Source organism: Esox lucius, chromosome 22 (genome assembly GCF_011004845.1).
Source record: "Esox lucius isolate fEsoLuc1 chromosome 22, fEsoLuc1.pri, whole genome shotgun sequence".
Classification (NCBI taxonomy): domain Eukaryota; kingdom Metazoa; phylum Chordata; class Actinopteri; order Esociformes; family Esocidae; genus Esox; species Esox lucius.
The window spans coordinates 22366392-22386323 of NC_047590.1; positions in this window are offsets into that span (position 1 = coordinate 22366392).

Here is a 19932-nt window from a genome sequence, read left to right on the forward strand (position 1 = left end):
AATTCCTAAACGTTTCATATTATATTTTTGTTCAAACCCTTGAAATAAAGCTGAAAGCTCAGTTTTTTCATTTCAAATCCATTGTGGTGGTGTACAGAGCCAAAATAATGAAAATTGTGTCTGTGTCCAAATATTTCTGGACCTAACTTTATACTCTGAATGGTTTTGAGTACTGGTTGTTATCTATCATTGAGGACACCAAGGTCATTCTTAATAATTTCCATCCCATTTTGAAACTGTGATTCCTATCAAAAGTTCCAGTCAGGTTTTAGGGCACGCCATAGCACTGAATTACATCTTAAAGTGTTAAATTATTTATCGTTGTTAAGGGACAATGGAAACAGTGCTATTATAATTCTTCTTAATCTTAGGGCTGCTTTTGACATGACTAGACCGCCTTAAGCTAGAAGTTGGCATTCAGGGTACTGCTCTGCTGTTTACTTCATATTTGAGAGACAGGACGTTTTCTGTAAAGATCTTTCCTCCTCCTCTGTATCAATCACCTCTGGGGTACCTCAAGGCTCTGTCCTACGCCCTATCTTATTCTCGTTATACAGCTCTGGAAAAAATTAAGAGACCACTGAATAATCAGTTTCTCTGGTTTTACTATTCATAGGAATGTGTTTGATGAACAGTTTTGTTTTATTCTATAAACTATTGACAACAAATATTGTCATTTATTGTATTTATTTGTAGAAAATAATGACTGGTTAAAACAACCAAATAATGCAAAGAAAACTAATTCATATTCATTTTTCAACAACAAAATACTAATGTTTTAACTTAGGAACAGTTCAGAAATCAATATTTGGTGGAATAACCCTGATTTTCGATCACAGCTTGGCATGCTCTCCACCAGTCTGTCACATTTCTGTTGGGTGAACCACTCCTGGCATAATAATTCAAGTAGCTCGGCTTTGTTTGATTGCTTGTGACCATCCATTTTCCTCTTGATCAAATTCCAGAGGTTTTCAATGAGGTTCAGGTCTGTAGATGGCGGCCACAACAGGGTCTTGATCTGGTGGTCCTCCATCCACATATTGATTGACCTGGCTGTGTGGCATGGAGCATTGTCCTGATGAAAAAACAATTCTCAGCAGAAGGAAAACATTGTCAAAGCAGAAGGAAGCAGGTGTTCTTCCAGGATAACCTTTTACTTGGCTTGATTCATGTGCCTTTCACAAAAACAAATCTGCTGGATTCCAACCTTGCTGAAGCATCCCCAGATCATCACCAATCCTCAACCAAATTTCACAGTGGGTGCCATACACTGTGGCTTGTAGGCCTCTCCAGGTCTCCGTCTAACCATTAGACGACCAGGTGTTGGGCAAAGCTGAAAATTTGACTTGTCAAATCCTTATGATCTTTTGTAAACTTCAGCCTGGCTCTTCTTTGCTTCTCATTGATTAAGGGCTTCTTTCTAGCTTTGCACGACATCAGCCCTGCCCCTAGGAGCCTGTTTTGAACTGTCCTCACCGTGCACTTTACCCCAGCAGCTGTTTGATATTCTTTTTGTAGGTCACATGATGTCATCCTACAGCTGTTGAGTGACATTCGAATGGTCACCTGGTAGATGGTCACCTCGGTCAGTGGACAGTCATTTTCGCCCTCTGCCAGTCTGTAGCTTTGTCATCCCCAATGTCTGTTGCTTGACCTTGTTCTTTTGAACCGCTGTCTTTGAAGTTTTTAGGACGGAAGCAATGTGACACTCAATGTATCCCTCTTCCAGTAAAGCCAGAATTGAACCTTTCTTTTCCTCACTCAAAGCTTTTCTTTTCAACTCTTTGTCATGGTGAATAGTTATTTTTTTTATTCAAATTACCTTTGGAGGTACTACTTGCACTGTTTTTGCCATCCAGCTGGTCCTATTGCAAGAGGACAATGATTTCCTAATTAAATTAGATTTGGTTCAGGTAATCACCAAATCAGTACCTCATTAAGAAAAATTAAGTGTGCCTGTGTTGGAATTTAATAGACACTGGAATGGCTCCCATACATGTAGAGATGCTGATTTATGAAAAATTAGAAGTGGTATCTTAATTTTTTCCAGAGCAGTTTATGCTTCCCTTGCGCTCCATCTTTTAGAAATATAAAATCTCTTACCATTGATATGCTGATCACACAAGTGTACCTTCCCCTGAAACTTGATGAGAAGATATCCCGGCTAGCTAAAAACATTTTTCATTTAAATAACACAAAAACAGAAGTTATTGAATTTGGCCCCATTATTGCTAATAACTTAGGGCCCCTATCCAACGATGTACATAGCTATGCAAAAAATCTCAAGGTAACTTTTGATTCAGATTTCAAATTTGATAAACAAGTAAATGCTGTTGTCAGAGGTAGCTTTTTAGATCCAGGCCATTGCCAAGTTGAAACACATTCTTTCTTTCAATGATTTGTAGACTGTTATTCATGTGTACATTTCCTCCCATCTGGACTATTGTAATTGTATTCAGGAGTCTGTCAGTCTTCTCTCACCTTCGGCTTGTCCAAAATGCAGCTGCTAGGGTTTTAACTGGTATAAAGAAGAGATAAGGCATCATCACTCCTGTATTGGCCTCCCTCCACTCGCTACCTGTTAAATATAGGATTGATTTTAAGGTTATTTTAATACACTACATGGATCAGCACCTCCTTAGACAGTACTCTTCTTCAGGGACCCTTAGGTCTTCCAACAAACTGCTGCAGAGTCCTGATTGAACTTCAAAGGAGACACTGCCTTTTATGTTGCTGCTCCAAAGTTGTGGAATAGCCTACCTTTATATATTAGGTCTTCTACTAGTAACAACTGTTAGAAATTGGCGGCTACATATAGTGGTCAAATAATGCAGAACCCGTATCAAATCGAGGGAGAAGTTCACTCAATTGGAAAATTGCAGCACAGATGTCATTCGGTGAACGTTCCATTATCTTCTCACTGTAAAGATGACCTATACATTAAGGGCGTTTCTACCTAGCACAGATCATGTTTCTAGAAGTTAACCCCCATGCCAGATGGTCACTGTAAACATTCCTGGGGTTATCAGAGCGCAACCTACAGAGAGATAATCTAAACAGAGATGTTTCTGTTCTTCTCATTATCTAAGCACATTCACTTCCAATGAAACTTACATTTTGTAATTGTTAATGCTCATGTTCCACACAACGTTTTTAAATTCCACCTTAAGACCTATCTTTTTTCTTTAGCATTTGAGTCTGCAACGGGGTAGGAAGTTCTGTTTATGTCTGTCATGTCTTATGAAAATATGTTTATAGTTATGTAATGGTTTTATGCATGTTTTTTCTTTTGCTTTCCTATATACTTTGTTTGATTGTACTGGACTTTGGTTGACACTAGTTGTTTTTAAATGTGCTTTATAAATACATTTGACTTGAAACCTTAAAATACCTTGGCATTTAAAGTTAATCCCCCCAAAAAAAGATTCTTCCACAACAAGGCATGCTTAACTCTGCCAAGTAATGCATGCCCTTCTATGACTGATATCTGATCAACAGACTGACTGAATCCTTCTAACGTATCTATATGTCTTGCTGTATTTAGTGTTTGTAATACACATTTTACACTATTATTATGTGACCCTGTGTGTTCTCCTCAGGTAAGTTGATTGTGTTCATCCAGGTCATCACTTAAAATGAGAATTGGTTCTGACTCTCCTGGTTAAAAACAGCTCAATAAATTAAATAGCAAACATCATAAATTGTATAAATATTAATTTAAAATACATACAGAAATATATCTCTGGCTGCAAAACATTTCAGACTGTGTCTCCGACACACAGTTTAGCGAAATTACTAAGTCACTGCATGGTGGGCCTAACAATGTCCTGCTGTGGTTTTGAACATCCAACTTGACATATGGCTGCACTCCAAATGTAAAGTAGATACTATAGTGGATCAGAAACATGGAGAGGTCAACTGCCAAGGTTCAGCACTACTCGTACACACATTGTCTGTCTGTCTGTCTGGCCATAGAGAGAGAAATTCGGAAGACACAGCAGACTTTTGTCCAGCTTTCCTCTCATTCTCTCCAGGCTATCTCTCCAGGATAGCAGGATATCATCGGATGTTAATGACTTCCATAACCTTATGATTAAACAAAGCATTCTTTTTCCTCTTAGTTGTGTTTAAATACAAGCCAATAATGTATGATTTGCATGTGAGCAGAAATAGTAGATTAGATAGCCCCTACACGGCTTGTGTTGAAGGCTATTGGACTAGAAAGATCTTCGCTAGTTGGTTAGGATCCAAGAATGGCTTGCTATGTTGGTTTACAAATGAACAGACTCTAAAGGTCTTTACTTGCTAATTGGATTGAGTAACGTGTCAAACTTCAGATTGGAAATATCAGGGGAAAGTTTCAGTTAAAAGCTTAGGCGATGATCATGGAAAAGAGGCTCAAAATAAGAAAAGAAAATCTCACTCAAAATTATAAACATTTTAATGGTCCTGTGACTGTATACCCATTTGGAAACTAATCTTCAATTTTATTTTTCAACCTAAATGCTGTATACTTCCCCACTGATTTACACTCATAATGCTCAGCAAAGGTTTCCAGCGATTGAACACTCAATTAATAGGCCAGGTCTACACTATACACAGGACGTAAACCTGCATCTGTAATTTCCACTTTAAAATGTTGGTCTTGACTTATAAATGTATGGGCAAATATATCAATCCCTATACAAATTAAAATATATTACATTTATCTAAAAATCCATACAATAATGTATTTATCACCTGTTACTTGCAATATTGTTTTACTGCTATGAGAAACTGTTTCAAGCATTTGTTATAGATGTAAGAATTGTAAAGATTTACCATTAATTTATTTGGAGATCGTTGCATCTCAGGTCTAGTAGACCATTTCTGCTATTTCAGCTATTATCTTAGCTGATGCCAATTGGAAAGGAAAAGCAGTGCTCACTGAAGAATACTTTAAAGGTATAGTTCACTTACTGTATTTGTTTGTTGTCTTATTTTAATACAGCTTTAATTTAATCACCCAGCTGTTAATGATATACAGTTCCTTGGAAGAGAATTCAAACCCCTGACCAATTCTCAAACCAATTATCAATACTGAATTACAAATGGTACTGTAACATATTGTTATATTTGATATTTAACTTTAAAACACAGACATTCAAAATGATTATATTATTACACTGGTTTCATTTTGGGAAATATATATTCAAATACATTTTTTCAAATGAATGTTGCTTGCAAGTATTTACCCCCTTGGGCTATGGAAGCTCTTAGTTTACACAGATAAAAGAAATTGCCCTAATCAGGACATGGTTACCTTACAACTGGCCTACATCTGTTAACCATTAAAGTTACTGCCACATCTTCTGTTTAAAAAAAACATTTTTGAAGGATCATTGGTAAAGCATGTGAATCTGAAGGGGAATGAAGATCAAAGACCAATCTGCAGTAGTAGTAGAAATAAGGCATGGATTTAAAAAGGACAGCGAGGAACTGTCAGGGCTTTTCTATATATAATAAAAAATTGTGTGTATATATATAATTTTTTAATATATATATATTAATCATTTTGTATTATTTAATCATTTTATTGATTTTATCAGAAATGTTCTTTGATGGACTCTAGGCAGCTCAACCAACTAAGATTAAAGATAGAAGGTATCTGACATTCAGCTGTATTAAAGCAGAATTTTGTAATAACAGTAGAAACAACCAATCATAATTAACTTGCTAAGCGTCTGCTTTGGAGGGGGAAATTGACACAATAAGGCCTTCTAGAAGGCTCACAGGTAAATTACTAACTGAGAGGGAACAACAGTTTTCTTGTCCTAACATCTGCCTTAAATATGAAAGTTCAACAATATTTCAGTTTCAAATTATTGTCATCTGGTAAGTGCCACAGTTTTTCTTTCCTGTTTTTGCAGCGTGCTTGTTGTTAGTGAAATAGTAGCCATGTGAAATCTACAGTGTTTAATTCCAGTTTTGTGTTAAACTTGATTAAATATTTCAGGGAAGTAATGATTGTACATTTCAATTCGGAATTTTGTTTGATTGAGGCTTACTTATTTACCTACTATGAATAGGGGTAATGCTCTTTTATTTTGCTGTTTAGAAAGTTATTGCTTTTGTAAGCCAGGTAGATCGGTTTGAAAAATGTACCTAGCCATGATGGAGTGTTTATGATCATTGTCTGTTTTGGACTCTAACTTTCCCATCATGTGTCAATGACTGCAAGTTGTTTATGTTAGTGCTGGTGTACCATAGTGTGTCACCTTCATTGACACACTGTGACCATTGGCGTTGCATCGCATGGGTGTTGTTGCTGTCACATTATTTTGAACCGGTAAGCTACTGTTCTCTTTCAGCCCAAAGCACTGGTCACAGTGTGTCAATGAAGGGGAACGGTCTATACTACCACTCATTACTCACTGAGTGCTCTTTTCTGAGGACATGTATTTGACGTACACTTTGGTAATGGGATAGGCATTGAATGTGCCAATGGTGTTGAATCCTCTGAAGTCATTACAGAGAGACATGGAAACATATGGCTTGGGCACCAGGACAATGGGACTTCATGACCACCAGACGAGCATCTCACTCACCTCCATCCTGGCCTGTGCACGCCAAGCCTAGAGGATTCTGAATGGCCAATATTTCACTGGTTTTGTGTGGATTTTATGAGCTCGGTCTTGCCGTGGATGGGGAGAAGACATGCTGGGACTGTAGTCTAACTTTTTCAACCTGCTGCTGCTAACTGGGGATGAGCATTTGTTCTAACCCATTTAACTCCCACCCGGAGTAGTTGCCAACATCACTGTTGCTTCTCTTTGGTGAAACTCCTTCAGGAGATTGATCTGGTAAACCTGTTCCCCGTGCCTCTATCCCGGTTGCCACTGGCAGTAATTGGCAGGTAAGATTCTTTCTATCAGTTCATGAGGCCTTTTTAGTAATTTAGTAAGGCCATAATGTTTTTCGGCTCTGCTCATTTGTACCGGATAACTATAGTGTTGGCTGAACTTCTCAAGGGCTGTAAACATCTTATCTTTCTAACCCGAAGTTCGCAGAGAAGCTGGTGAGACATGTAGACTGACCATGCAAAGGAGGGGGACACAGTGGGCTGTACTGAATGTATATAGACCTGAGCTCAACTTTCAACATAGAGCTTTTGAACTGACTCTGTTGAGAGTGTTGTTAACTGCTCCAGGTTTGCAAATCTTGAATAAAGCTTTACTTGTGAAAATAATCGACAGTCTATGTACCTTTCCCATTTAGTGATTTCCACAACACTACAAAATATCAGACCTTTAATTAAGTGGTTATCAGACATTTTAATAAATCATTTTCGGGCCGTGAGGCCCTTCGTGGAACAGGCTGCGCAGTAAACCATTTTTGGGAAACTGTAATTAATTGAGGATGAATATAAGATGCATGTATAGACAAGAGAATTGCTATAACATGGCATAGATGTATATGTCACGGGTTGGATATTAATTGTGCATGTATTTTGATTATGTTTGTGACTTGATCTACTGTGATTTTGGTTTGGATATTGTGTGTGGTTTAGTGTTGTGATTGGTGTTTTGGTTGTAGTGCTTTTGTGTTATTTTTCTATTCGTTAATTGGCTAACAACCCGTGAACTTCGACCTGTACAATGAGGCTATTGATTGGACTGTAGAATAAGAACAGGAAATAAAGACCGGACACCGAGAAGGAGAGGGGCAGAAGGCTACCGGAGACAGCTCGAAGCAGTGGAAGAAATTACCACGTGAGACACAAGATCTACGAGCCAGAGGATCCACGCAGGATCCCGTATACCCATAAGGCTAGACGTGCGCACCCCGGGGAATGGGCTACTACTGCCTGTGACCCGGACAGAGTGTGAGTACGCTAACGTGGAGAGATTGTTGCGCTTTGTTGTTTGGGTATACGGAGAGTGGTTGTCCTGTATGTAGGATCCTGGTCGTGGATGACAGATGTGGTATACTCCTCTGGAGTGACCGTTTTGAGCCTAGTTAATAGAACACCAGACTGGCACATTGTCTTCCTCTGTTTTCCGGTTTAGCCCTTTCCTGCCAGTTAGACGAAGGCCGAACTCCGGTGGAAAGAAGCGGATTGCTCGGCTGGTCGCCGGTGTACGCTGCCTCTCAGGGACTGGGACATTTGCATGGATATGGTTTTTCATATATATTTTATTGCTCGATGTTTTAAGTATTGTAATGTAATTTATTGTTAATGCAAATACCTATTGAAGTTGTGGTGAAATAAAATATTGATTAAAGTATAGCTTCGCCTTTGGGATACTTTATATACTGCTCCTCCCTCCAAACGAACCTGAGCATAGTTTGTAGTCTGATGAGAAGTTATTGTAACTTTTGGTTGAGTTCCTAGAGCTCTTGTTAATTCTAGGTGGCGTTGTCGATAGGAAAAATAGATTAGCCCAACCTGGTCACATCTGGCGTTGTCGGCAGGACAAATAGATTAGCCCAACCTGGTCACATATACATGAAAGATAATGAAAAATAATGAAAAAAAAAAATATTCAAAAACCTAAAATAAACTAAAAAAATTATAAGAACTCAAAAAATAATAAATAGAAAGGGAGTGAAGAACTGACTAAATTGTATGGTTTGTTGATAAGTGCGAAAATAGCGATATCTCCCTAAACTAAAACGTTATTCTTGTGTGTGTTATCATCTGTTTTCAGTACACGTGACGGGTGAGCGGATACCATGGGGACTGGCAGCAGTAAAAACAAAGCCTGCCTGCCGGATCCACTGATTGGACCAGTAAAGATAATGGTGGATAATTAGGGCACGGATGTCTCAGGACAAATGGCACAAAGTATCTGATTTTCCATTAAAAGGGAACATTTAGCGTGGCTAAGTTAAAAAAAATTTAGAAGGAAGTTAGAAGAATTTGAAAAGAGTAAGAAAGGAAAGAAAGATAAAGTAAAGTGGGATAACCATGGTAAGTGGGAGAGAGAGGCTGAGCGAAGGATAGACAGTGGGAGTAAAAAGGAAAATAATGGTAAAGGAAAGTGTGACAGGGTGATGAGAAAGTGAAGAAAAGGAACAGGAATAGAGAGGATGATGAGCGAGACATTCCACCTCCTTACTGTACTCATATCCCTGCAGTTCCTCTACTAGCACCGGTCCCGGGCCCCTCTCTATCTCCAACCCAGGCGCCGCCCCGCCACTCCTCTACCCAAAACTGGAAAACCTCATGGTCTCCCCTACAGGGTTTAACCCTCCATCTGCCTCCACTCCCTCTTCCCACACCGCCTTCATTCCTTCTCCTGAACCAGCTCCCATGACTACCAGGTCCGGACGATCAGCCGACCCTGACCAGGCTTTCCTTCTGGCTCCATTGGTGGCTTACCCTAACCCACAGCCACGGCCAGCCCAAGGACAGGCTGGCCATAACAAATGGATGCCTGAGGTCAATATCCAAAAGACTTGGAGACAGGATGAACTGAAGGACATTGTGGCCTGGAAATACAGTGGCCTGACCAGCTCTGAGAACAATAATAGCCTGCTAAAGGCTGCCCTGGTGCATGGCCTCCAGCCTGCTTTGAGCAAAACTGCGAAACTCAGTTGCATTGGGTGGGAGACAGTACCTCTACAGACTGTGATTGAAAATTGTAAACATGCAGAACGGCAGCAGCTGTCCGCTGATAACAGGGATACATCCAAACAAGAAAAGGAAAACACCAAGCTCCAGGCTGCTCAGCTCATGTATCAGGGACAAGGTCAGCAATTTGGCGGAAAAGGGGGAGGAACTGGTGGTTTTCTGAAGAGTGGAAGAAATCACAGCGGAGGACGGATCAGTTATGTTAAAATTGCGGTAAATATGGTCACTTATAGAGAGTGCTTAAACCGGAGAGACAGGAAGTTGTGGGTGGCAGATGGCAGACGGGACCACCACACAATGTCACACTCAATAAACCTAAGGATGACTCAAGTGTAGCGGAGACAGCTGACAAGTTTTCACAGAAGCAGTTCCTTAAGAGATTTACCAAGTCCAAAGAAGGTAAATCCTTAAGTGTTCTAGTAGATACTTGTGCTGCAATGTCTGTTATCATGCATGACTCCATGTTGAATTTTCCCATGTCAAATGAAACTGTGCGCACTGTAGGTGCTTCTGGTGTAGAGATGATTGAGTCTTTAACTATGCCTTTATCTGTAGATGGTATTCCAAATCACCACCAATTCATTTTATCTACATGTTGTCCCTGCAATTTGGGGTATAGTTGGGGTCGTGCATGATTTTGGTACTCAGTGGCGCCAGCGCAGTTTCCTAACAGCATCTGGTAAGACAATCTGTCACTCTAAGTTAGTTTTTAATCTAATGGACTCTATCTAACTACCGGACATTTCTGTGTGCAAATGTCAGGTTCATACTAACGCCTCTGATTCCGTCTCTCAAGGTAATGCTGTAACTGACATGGCTGCTAAAGCTGCTGCCACGTCTCCTGTCTCCCCCATTTTGCAGATGGTTTCTCTGCCTCCAACTGATGTTTTCTCTCTTAATGGCGTTTCTGACTTACAATCAGGCACTGACACTGTGGAGGTCTCTTGTTAGAAGCGGTTGAAATGCTCCTTTGACCAGAAGCTGAGGCGTTGGGTTGGTCCTAATGACCTCCCTGTCCTTCCTTGCTCCTGTTACCCCTACGTTGCTAAGTTGGCATGGCCAAGACCATGTTTCCAAGGGTGGGGTTGTGATTATTGTACATAACTTTTGGTTTGCACCAGGATTTTCCTTATATGCCAAAAATGTTTGTGCAATATGTGTGATTTGTATGACAAACAATGTGGGTAGAGGCACACTGATCCCAACGTCGGCCCACCCAAGGCCTGAGGGGCTGTTTGGTCACTGCCATTGATACAAATATTTCCTGGTAATGGTGGATGCATTCTCTAAGTGGTTAGACACATTTCAATGCAAACATGCCACAGCCATCGCTGTCGCAAAGAATTTGATGCAGACGGCCATGAAGGTTGCTGAGAGAGCTATGTGGTTCCATGCCAGTCACTGCAGGAAGGTGCCAAACGACGATGTATTTTCTGATGCCAGGACAACGACCACCACGATGGCCATGGAGTAGCGAGGAGGGCTTACTGAAGGTCACGTTCATTGCCTTCATCGTCTGTGTTGCTGTTTCTGCCATTATCTGGACCATAGATGCTGGGGGGAAATGGAGAACCTCAAGCGACCAACAGCAGCAGTATAGTCCAATGGCAGGACTTAAATAATAGACTATTTTTATAATCATTGCTTGTTGAAAATGTTTTTGTGACTGTAACATGAATAATAAAGTTTGTTGATTGTTTTATATCTAATCAATATTATTTTAATGATGATTAATGGTAGGAGATTGATTTTTTGGATAATAACATGTTGCTCTTGCTGGAATATATGTATGTATACTTTCTATTGTTTTGTTTTTCTTTAGATGTACTGTTTAAAATTATTTTTGAAATTGTAGTGTAAATACAGTGGAGAGAACAAGTATTTGATACATTGCAGGTTTTCCTACTTACAAAGCATGTAGAAGTCTGTAATTTTTATCATAGATACACTCCAACTGTGAAAGAATCTAAAACAAAAATAAATAAATAATTAATTTGCATTTTATTGCATGACATAAGTATTTGATCACCTACCAACCAGTAAGAATTCCGGCTCTCACAGACCTGTTAGTTTTTCTTTAAGAAGCCCTCCTGTTCTCCACTCATTACCTGTATTAACTGCACCTGTTTGAACTCGTTACTTGTATAATAGACAACTGTCCACACACTCAATCAAACAGACTCTCCACAATGGCCAAGACCAGAGAGCTGTGTAAGGACATCAGGGATAAAATTGTCGACCTGCACAAGGCTGGGATGGGCTACAGGAAAATAGGCAAGCAGCTTGGTGAGAAAGCAACAACTGTTGGCGCAATTATTAGAAAATGGAAGAAGTTCAAGGTGACGGTCAATCTCCCTTGGTCTGGGGCTCCATGCAAGATCTCACCTCGTGAGGCATCAATGATCATGAGGACGGATGGGGCCGACTGCACCGTATTGACAGGAGGATGGATGGGGCCAAGTATCGCGAGATCTTGGCCAACAACCTCCTTCCCTCAGTAAGAGCATTGAAGATGGGTCTTGTCTGGGTCTTCCAGCATGACAACGACCCGAAACACACAGCCAGGGCAACTTAAGGAGTAAGCATCTCAAGGTCCTGGAGTGGCCTAGCCAGTCTCCAGACCTGAACCCAATAGAAAATCTTTGGAAGGAGCTGAAAGTCTGTATTGCCCAGCAACAGCCCCGAAACCTGAAGGATCTGGAGAAGGTCTGTATGGAGGAGTGGGCCAAAATCACTGCTGGAGTGTGTGCAAACCTGGTCAAGAACTACAGGAAACATATGATCTATGTAATTGCAAAAAAAAGGTTTCTGTACCAAATATTAAGTTCTGCTTTTCTGATGTATCAAATACGTATGTCACGCAATAAAATGCAAATTAATTACTTAAAAACCATGCAATGTGATTTTCTGGATTTTTGTTTTAGATTCTATCACTCACAGTTGAAGAGTACCTATGATAAAAATTACAGTATTTCTACATGCTTTGTAGGTGGGAAAACCTGCAAAATCGGGAGTGTATCAAATACTTGTTCTCCCCACTGTAGATGAATAAAACGAAAATTATCTAAACGTTTTATTCCTAATCTACAATGTAGCAACCCACTCATTCCATAATGATTCTTTAGTTGTGGTGACTACATCACCCGAACTCCCTCTCTTGCATTGGTTCTCCTCCGTTCTGTAAGTTACCTTGATTTTGCCCTTGTTTTATCAGTTTATTTATTAAAGTATTTAGTCAAATTCATGATGGCTTAAGCATTGAGCTATGTAACCCACAAATCATAAAAATGCATGCTGAGGCAAATCGCAGATCACAATCTACGTACTTCAAGTACGTGCTTAGCGGATGATGGGATACGGACTGTTTTGTATAGTGAGCTAGTATGCCAGGATTGGGACCGATTGGAACGTACTGCCTCGTCAGAAAATTGTGTCTTGACATTAGATCATTTTGTCACACATTAACATCACACCAAGTTTGAATATTTAGCTAGACACCATTAATCATTGTGTTAAACCGACTAACGTTTCTTATTTAGTTTACCTCAAAAAGCATCTATGAAATGTATGGATTCTATTAGCCAGTAATAGGCTTACTAGTATCTACTTGTTACTTGGAATAGTCATAAGAATTGAGCAATTTCTAGCGGGACTGAAGATGAACTTCACACTGCCAAAGCTATTTAATTTCATGGCACAACGTTCGTTTTTCTTTCATCCATGAATGACATTGATACAGAAACTATCAATATAGGTTTAACTGATTATTTCGGCCAGTGAAAAGAGAGAATTGCGCAGAAAAAGACCCCTCCTCTTTTACTGCACAAGGGGCTGTGATCTATAGACTAATACCCCAAAAAGCATGGATGTACGAGGCGTACTTCGAAAATCCACCAGAAATATTTGCGATATATCTGTAAATAATTTAATGTTAGGCATACTATAACAAAGCTACTGAAGGTTGCAGCCAGCTAAGTTTTTGTCAATCCTGAACAAATCCTAATGCGTAATTTGTTATGTCTGTGGTAAGCCTTGAACACCGGTCACTTGCATGGGAAACCGTATCTCTAACCACTACAATATATAACAAGAGGGTAGGCAGTTAGTCACTCACTCACTCAGTGACATTCACTCTTCTTCGTAGGCAAAATGTACACGGTCTGGTAAAAATGAAGTCTAATTTTGCTGAGGGCAATGAGATGATTCATAATATTTACTCTTTATTTCAAATTTCCCCAAAACTTTTCCATATAATTTTTGTTTGTGGAATACAATAACCCAGTGGCATGTCCAGGATATTTCTCATGGGGTGGCTAATTCATAAATAGGACTAAGTTTCATTTCCAGAATATCTTATTTGCAACTTTGTAACAACATGAATGGCCAAATAATGTCGTTATTGTATTGGCTTCATACTAGCGCTACAGTTTGTAATACTTGTGAGATTTTGGTTGCAGTACCTAGAATCCAATCTGTTCAGAAATAATGATATGACATTAGTTAAAAATTATTCAATAATCTTACATGAAATGTAATTTGCATGAAAAATGTGAACTGATTTGAACTAGAAAAGCAGAGTAAGAAAATAGTGTGGACCAGATAACTGTACCTATAAATTACAAATTAGCAGGTATTCATTATAAATTAGCTCATGATTATTTAATACGTCCAATATTGAAGAACAGCAGGTTAACCAGAAATCTGAAGTTTGTTTTACAAAAACTTTAACTCTATCAGAAAATGACCTTGTAAACACTGTCAGAAAACAGTGTTTAGGCTAAGCAGTTCTAAAAGGGGCACTCACAGGTTCACTTTTGGGAGTTCAAACAATTAGCCTATTCAATAGATCAGTGAACCTTCAGATTATTGGACCCCTGACAACAAAATGGCTTTCATGTACAGTAATACAACATGAGAATAGTTGGGTTTCAAAATGTGTTAAATACCAGCTAGCAACTTGAAAACCAAAATAAATTTTAAAAAATGAAGGTAAAATATCCTGCTTAAACCACACACAAACCTGCTCTCTATCTCTCTCCCTCAATTATTTACCAAAGAAACTAAATATCTGCTTTTCTTTTCATTTAGGCATTCTGTGGCCCACATCACACAAGAAACAGCAACACAAATATAGCTGCAAGCAGCGATTAAGGGGACCAAGTAATGACAAAAGTAAACTTTTAAGACCCTTGGAATGTATATGTTACTGTAACTATGCAATTGTCTTTACATTTGCAGTTTCAATTAAAGCTGCAAGCAGCATTTTGTGGGTTTCAGCATTTAGTTAGCATGAAAATTATGCAATATGGTATGTAGGGTAAAAAACATTAAGCCAATGTTGGATGTTTTTTCCTGTCCAATTGTGATCCCATGTAGTTTTTTTACATACTGGTTTATACAACACTTGAAGATCTTCATACATAGATACCAAATGTCAAACTACATCAAGATTGGTCATTTTCTGCCATATGAGTAGTATTTTAAGTGTTTTTCAAAATAACTAAAATGGCTGAAAATCCATTATGGCAGTTTATGGGTCTCAGTGGCAAAGAGGAGATACACCTATGGATTGATTTCCAAGACCAGGTCAAAAGGGATGGGTGTGGTGAACTTTCAAAAAGTCAAACTTCACAGGCTTGTGTCACCATGAGGCTGATTGGCATGTCCACTGCAACAGAAGTTGTGTTTCTTGACGCTTTACTATATTAATCTGGGTACCTTTACACCATTTTAACTCACAGGAATTTGCAGAAAGGACAGTTTTTTGCCAGAAGAATAACAGGGAACTGGAACAAACAGAATATGATTTTGGCATACTGTTGAAACCCTAATGACACACTGTCAATTGACTTTGTTTGCAGAATAGCTTAGATTATAAAACATTCTCAGCATCAGTGTAATAAAAGATAGTAGATGAATGTCACACTCACAGAAATCTTATATAGTGAAAAGCTTATTTTTTCTAAGCTACACATTGAAAATGGAAATTACCATTTCAAAGGTTGCAAATAAAATTAAGACTAGCCGAGCTAGATAATGCAGGTAATAAAACATTACTTCTGTACATTAATAACAATCACACCATTAACAGAATTGAGTAGTTATGTCATTTTATTGCTAATTTAGCAAGTTTCTAATAAAGGAATCCATTTCCATTTTAGTTTTACTACACAATGTGTTTACACACAAATCAAATATATTCATATAAAAAATATGCACAAGTATACATTTTAGTCATTTAAGTAGACAATCTTATCCAGAGCGACTTACAATAAGTACAGGTAAAATTTCCTGGAATAAATTAGGGGGGAGTACCTTGCCCTAGGACACAACATTTGGCTCAATTGGGAATCAAACAGAACTTAATTACAAATTTCACTCAAACTATTGAGCCACTTGAACACATCTATAACACAAATATTGTTAGTCAATTTGAAATACATTTTATGGAAACCTTTATTTTAGCCATGGAATTTATCTGAAATCTTACAGGACAGTAAAAGTTATACACTGCGGGCTAAAAGTTTGAAATAATTTACAAATGTTGCTGTTTTGAAAGGACATTTTTACTCTTATTCACCAACGTGGTATTCAACTGATCAAAGTATAGTCGGGACATTAATGTAAAAAAAAATACTGTAAGTCTTTGATTAAATCTACTCAAGCCTTATTTCCAACAACCATTACTCCCACACCTTATCCTTGAGTGATCATGCCAAATTGCTAATGTGGTAATAGAACATCACTTAATTATATCAAACAGCTAAAAGCTATTTTCCTTGATAAATTAAGCTTTATATGGTCTTTGTGTGGAAGGTGGAAGGAGTACTTCAAGGATCTCCTCAATCCCACCGTCACTTCTTCCATTGAGGAAGCAGAGGCTGAGGGCTCAGAGGTGGACTCGTCCATCACCCGGGCTGAAGTCACTGAGGTGGTCAAGAAACTCCTCTGTGGCAAGGCACCGGCGGTGGATGAGATCCGCCCTGAGTACCTCAAGTCTCTGGATGTTGTGTGGCTGTCTTGGTTGACACGCCTCTGCAGCATTGCGTGGCAGTCGGGGACAGTGCCTCTGGGATGGCAGACCGAGAAGGTGGTCCCTCTTTTTAAGAAGGGGGACCGGAGAGTGTGCTCTATACCCTCTACAGGGTGATGGAGGGTTCATGGGAGTTTGCCCAACCAATCCACATGTGTTTTGTGGATTTGGAGAAGGCATTCGACTGTGTCCCTCACGGCATCCTGTGGAGGGTGCTTCGAGAGTATGGGGTTCCTTGGTCCTTTGCTAAGGGCTGTCAGGTCCCTGTACGACCGAAGCAGGAGCTTGGTTCGCATTGCCGGCAGTAAGTCAGACATGTTCCCAGTGCATGTTGGACTCCGGCAGGGCTGCCCTTTGTCGCCGGTTCTGTTCGTAATTTTTATGGACAGAATTTCTAGACACAGCCAGGGGCCGGAGGGTGTCAGGTTTGGGGACCACACAATTTCAACTCTGCTCTTTGCAGATGATGTTGTCGTGTTGGCCCCTTCAAACCAGGACCTTCAGCATGCACTGGGACGGTTTGCAGCCGAGTGTGAAGCGGTTGGGATGAGAATCAGTACCTCCAAATCCGAGGCCATGGTCCTCAGTCGGAAAAGGGTGGCTTGCCCACTTCAGGTTGGTGGAGAGTTCTTGCCTCAAGTGGAGGAGTTTAAGTATCTAGGGGTCTTGTTCACGAGTGAGGGAAGGATGGAACGGGAGATTGACAGACGGATCGGTGCAGCTTCTGCAGTAATGCAGTCGATCTATCGGTCTGTCATGGTGAAGAAAGAGCTGAGCTGCAAGGCGAAGCTCTCGATTTACCGGTCAATCTATGTTCCTACTCTCACCTATGGTCATGAGCTTTGTGTCATGACCGAAAGGACAAGATCCCGGATACAGGCGGCCGAAATGAGCTTTCTCCGCAGGGTGGCTGGGCGATCCCTTAGGGTGAGAAGCTCGGTCACCCGGGAGGAGCTCAGAGTAGGGCCGCTGCTCCTCCACATCGAGAGGGGTCAGCTGAGGTGGCTTGGGCATCTGTTCCGGATGCCTCCTGAACGACTTCCCGGGAAGGTTTTCCGGGCCCGTCCCACCGGGAGGAGACCGCGGGGAAGACCTACGACACGCTGGAGGGACTCCCGGTTGGCCTGGGAACACCTCGGTGTCCCCCCGGAAGAGCTAGAGGAAGTGTCTAGGGAGAGGGAAGCCTGGTCATCTCTGCTTAGACTGCTGCCCCGCGACCCGGCCCCAGATAAGCGGAAGAAGATGATGATAATGATGGTCTTTGTGTTTGTGTTTTGCCACAGTCTGCAGTAGACTGGTATGTGTTGAGGTCAATATTAGGTCAAAAAGTGCAAAAAAGAAATAGCTCACTGTAGAAACCAGCCAGTCAATCAATGTTTTGAGGAATGAAAGATGTGGAAGGAGCAAATGTACAACTAAACAAAAGAATAAGTACATCAGAATGTCTAATTTCAGAAATAGACGCCTCACGTCCTCAGCTTCATTTACAAACCCGATTCCAAAAAAGTTGGGACACTGTACAATTGTGAAATAAAACAGAATGCAATGATATGAAAATGTCAATATTTTATTCAGAATACAACATAGATGAAATATCAAATGTTTAAACTGAGAAAATCTATCACTTTAAGGGAAAAATATGTTTATTTTAAATTTCATGGCATCAACACATCTCAAAAAAGTTGGGACAAGGCCATGTTTACCACTGTGTGGCATCATCTCTTCTTCTTATAACAGACTGCAAATGTCTGGGGACTGAGGAGATAAGTTGCTCAAGTTTATGAATAGGAATGTTGTCCCATTCTTGTCTAATACAGGCTTCTAGTGGCTCAACTGTCTTAGGTCTTCTTTGTCGCACCTTCCTCTTTATGATGTGCCAAATGTTTTCTATGGGTGAAAGATCTGGACTGCAGGCTGGCCATTTCAGTACTCGGATCCTTCTTCTATGCAGCCATGACATTGCAATTGATGCAGTATGTGGTCTGGCATTGTCATGTTGGAAAATGCAAGGTCGTCCCTGAAAGAGATGACGTCTGGATGGGAGCATATGTTGTTCTAGAACTTGGATATAACTGTCAGCATTGATGGTGCCTTTCCAGATGTGTAGGCTGCCCATGCCACATGCACTCATGCAACCCCATACCATCAGAGATGCAGGCTTCTGAACTGAGTGCTAATAACAACATGGGTTGTCCTTGTCCTCTTTAGTCCGGATTACATGGCGTCCCAGTTTTCCAAAATTTACTTAAAATTTTGATTCGTCTGACCACAGAACACTTTTCCACTTTGCCACAGTCCATTCTAAATGATCCTTGGCCCAGAGAAAACGCCTGCGCTTCTGGATCCTGTTTAGATACGGCTTCTTTTTTGACCTATAGAGTTTTAGCCGGCAACGGCGAATGGCACAGTGGATTGTGTTCACCAACAATGTTTTCTGGAAGTATTCCTGAGCCCATGTTGTGATTTCCATTACAGTATCATTCCTGTATGTGATGCAGTGCCGTCTGAGTGCCTGAAGATCACAGGCATCCAGTATGGTTTTCCGGCCTTGACCCTTACGCACAAAGATTGTTCCAGATTCTCTGAATCTTTGGATTATATTATGCACTGTAGATGATGATAACTTCAAACTCTTTGCAATTTTTCTCTGAGAAACTCAGAGATTTTTCGCCGCACTATTTTTCGCCGCAGCATTGGGGGAATTGGTGATCCTCTGCCCATCTCCCTTATCTGTACATGTAACTTTTCCGGCCTCTTATTGGTACATGTCCCAACTTTTTTGGAATGTGTAGCTCTCATGAAATCCAAAATGAGCCAATATTTGGCATGACATAACAAAATGTCTCACTTTCAACATTCAATATGTTATCTATATTCTATTGTGAATTAAAAATAAGTTTATGAGATTTGTAAATTATTCCATTCCTTTTTTACTCTCAATTTGTACAGTGTCCCAACTTTTTTGGAATCGGTTTTGTAATTCCTTACTGCTATTTGTAACCTAATACCTACCTTAACACATGCCAGTGCATTACATACTGTGACAACTCAATAACACAGACAACATTAAGTTTAATTTAAATAAATCAAATAGTTTTCAGCTGGTTTAATATTTTAAAAAATATTTTCTAATACCAAACAAGCATTTTAGAATTATTTAAGGATGAGGTGTTGTAAAAATGTCCCTCATTGTCTGAATTCACCTAGCAAATGTACACACTGAAAAAAGAAAACACTATTGCAAAGATAATGTAAAAAATTATTTTAAAACTAGCCAAGCAAC